The sequence below is a fragment of the Montipora capricornis genome, chromosome 14 (genome assembly GCF_036669925.1).
Source record: "Montipora capricornis isolate CH-2021 chromosome 14, ASM3666992v2, whole genome shotgun sequence".
NCBI lineage: Eukaryota > Metazoa > Cnidaria > Anthozoa > Scleractinia > Acroporidae > Montipora > Montipora capricornis.
The window spans coordinates 17,822,677-17,825,687 of record NC_090896.1 but is presented as its reverse complement, the minus strand read 5'-3'; positions in this window follow the sequence as shown (position 1 = coordinate 17,825,687).

Here is a 3,011-nt window from a genome sequence, read left to right as displayed (position 1 = left end):
GAAGTATGGCACTGTTTACTCCCAGCGTCGCTCCTCCGTCCAGGGCTTCCCCCAGGTCCAGAATGGTATCCGTACTCTTCGCATGTGTATCGATGACCCCATCCCGTCGTACCTTCGTTTTGGTAAGTACCTTCTCCGTGTACAGTACGAAGGCCAAGTGAAGACCTGTAGAAGATGCAACGAGCCAGGTCATTTGGCCCAAGAGTGTCGTCAGATGCTCTGCTTTAACTGTGAAGTAATTGGCCATCATGCCCGTGATTGTCCTGCTGGGGTTCGATGCTGTATTTGTAAAGAACCTGGCCACATGGCCATTGACTGCCGCCACTCTTGGTATCGCCGCCCGCTTTCACATCGTGATGCCGTTGATGCTGAGCCCCCGAGCCGGCCTGCTGCTGACCCTCCTCCCGTGGATTTGCCCCCCACTACTCTAGATGCTGAGAATGCTGATTCAGGTGACGTGGATCTTGATAGCCCCCCAGGAGAGAATGCAAAGGAAGATTCGGGAAGGTCTGAGGACGATTCCCTGGAAGCTGAATTTGACCAGCCCTTGGCCTCGGCCATTTCTTCTGAGCCTGCGCCTGACCTTTTAACTTCTCAAGGCCTCATCAACGATTCCCCTGATATTCAAGTTCCCGGAGTGCAACAATTTACCGTTTCTTCCCTGACCGATACGAGTGTTGAGAGTGACGAGTCTGAGCCTGAGAGTATTGCCACATCTGAACTGATGGATTCCGACGCTGTGCCTGATAATATGTCTCCTGTGTCTGAGCGGCCCTCTCGCCGAAGGAAGAGATCTCGACATGGCTCCTCCCGACGCGCTGCTTTGGGCAAGTCGTCTCGTCTGTCTGTAGTAAGTGAGGATGCGCCCACTTAGTTTAACCTTCTTAAAGTGCGCTACGATTAATGTTAGGGGTTTAAGTCAACGTAAGTTTTCGCTGGTCTCTGATTTCTTTCGTGCTTCACGCCTAGACTTTTGTTTCATTCAAGAAACTATGATTTCGAATGACGCTGTTCTGCGCTCCTTCTCCTCTTCGTGGCCGGGCCCCAGCTTCTGGGCCCCTGCTGTCGGGAGGAGAGGGGGGGTAGCTATCTTATGTTCTGATGTTTTTCGTAATAATGTTTCTGTTTGGCAGAAGGATCAAAGTGGGCGCATTCTCAGCTTACTTGTTAAGTTTGACGATTTCTATCGTAATCTAGTTAACCTTTATGTGCCGACGATTCCGGCTGAGAGAAAGATTTTCTTTCAGTCGGTCCCGTCATTTTTTCTTCCAAACTTGCGGCTCCTGATTGGTGGGGATATGAATTGTTTAGACTCGGCGCTTCAAAAATTTTGTAGGTCGGTTTCTCTCGACTCCGGTTTTTCGGACCTAAAATCTCGCTGTAACCTCCGTGACGCTTGGCGTCTTTTGCATCCCCGAGACAGGCAGTTCACCTGGTTCAGCCCAGACCATTCAATTGCCAGCAGACTGGATACCTTTTTGGTCCCTCGGCTTCAGTGTAATCAAGTCACTAGGTGCGATATTCTCCCATGCGTTTTCTCAGATCATGACTTTGTTATTTTAGACTATGATATTGCGGCTCTTCCCCTGCGAGGCCCGGGAGTTTGGAAGTTTAACAATTCTCTCCTCGATGACGAATCCTTTTGTTTAGAGATTTCGGATTTAATTGAGCAGTTTCTGGCCTTTCGGCATTGCTTTGCTTCTCAGCGCGATTTTGGGAGTGTTTAAAGTCTGACATTAAGCTCACTACGATCGGCTTTTCTCGTCGTAAACACCGTTTACTCTCGTCCGAGATGGTTTGGCTAACCAATTGCTTACTTACCCTGAAGAATCGTTTGGCTTCGGGCGATGTTTCTGCTAGTCCTGAAATTCTGACTTCAGATGCTGCTCTGCGGTCGCTTTTAGATTCCGAGCTCGAGGGTTCTAAGATTCGCAGCAGGGTTAAGTGGGCAGAGGAGGGGGAGTCTCCCTCTGGTTTCTTTCTCGGTCTTGAAAATGAGAGACACGAGAAAGGCTCCGTCTCCTCTGTCTTTGATTCTGAGGGGCAAGAGGTTTTTTCCCTCCCTGACATGATTCAAGCTCACGAGCGTTTTTATTCTTCCCTATTTTCTGAAGAGCCAATTGACCCTGTAGCCCAATCCTATTTGTTTGAGCACGTTACCCGCCGGTTATCGGAAGCTGAGGGTGAATCATGCGAGGGTCTTCTTTCTTTGAACGAGGCGTCCGAGGCCCTTCGCCTCTCTAATAGGAACAAAACGCCCGGTTCTGATGGCTTAACTGTTGAGTTTTATTCTGCGTTCTGGTCCCTCTTGGGGCCCCTTTTAGTTGATATGTTTAATGAGTCTCTCGCCCATCGTGAGCTGTGTGACTCTATGAAATCGAGTGTTACGCGTCTTGTTCATAAGAAAGATGATCGTAGAAATCTAAAAAACTGGCGTCCCGTTTCGTTACTGAATGTGGATTATAAGATTTGTTCAAAAGCCCTTTCCCTCCGTTTGAAAAAAGTGCTGAGGTCTATTGTAGACCCTGATCAGACAGGTTCTGTTCCAGGTAGATCTATTTCTTCTAATTTGGCTCTTCTTCGCGACACACTCGATTTTATTGAGAGAACCGGTGAGACAGGTATTCTCGTCTCTTTAGACCAGGAGAAAGCCTTCGATCGCATTAATCGGTCCTTTCTGTTGAATCTTTTAGAACATTTCGGTTTTGGGCCCTCCTTCTGTAGCTGGATTTTCACTTTGTATAACGGCGCTTATATGCGTATCCTAGTTAACGATTTCCTTTCCGATCCTGTTCCTTTGCTGCGGGGGGTCAGGCAGGGCGACGCCCTGTCCCCTATGCTTTATGTTCTCTGCGTTGAAGTTTTAGCCTGCCGTATTAGGGACTCTCCCGCGATCGAAGGCTTTCTCTTGCCGGGGGCTGGTGGTGTCCAGTTTAAAGTCGGCCAGTATGCTGACGATACTACGGCCTTTGTCAAAAACGATTCTTCCCTTTTCTCACTTTTTGATGCGA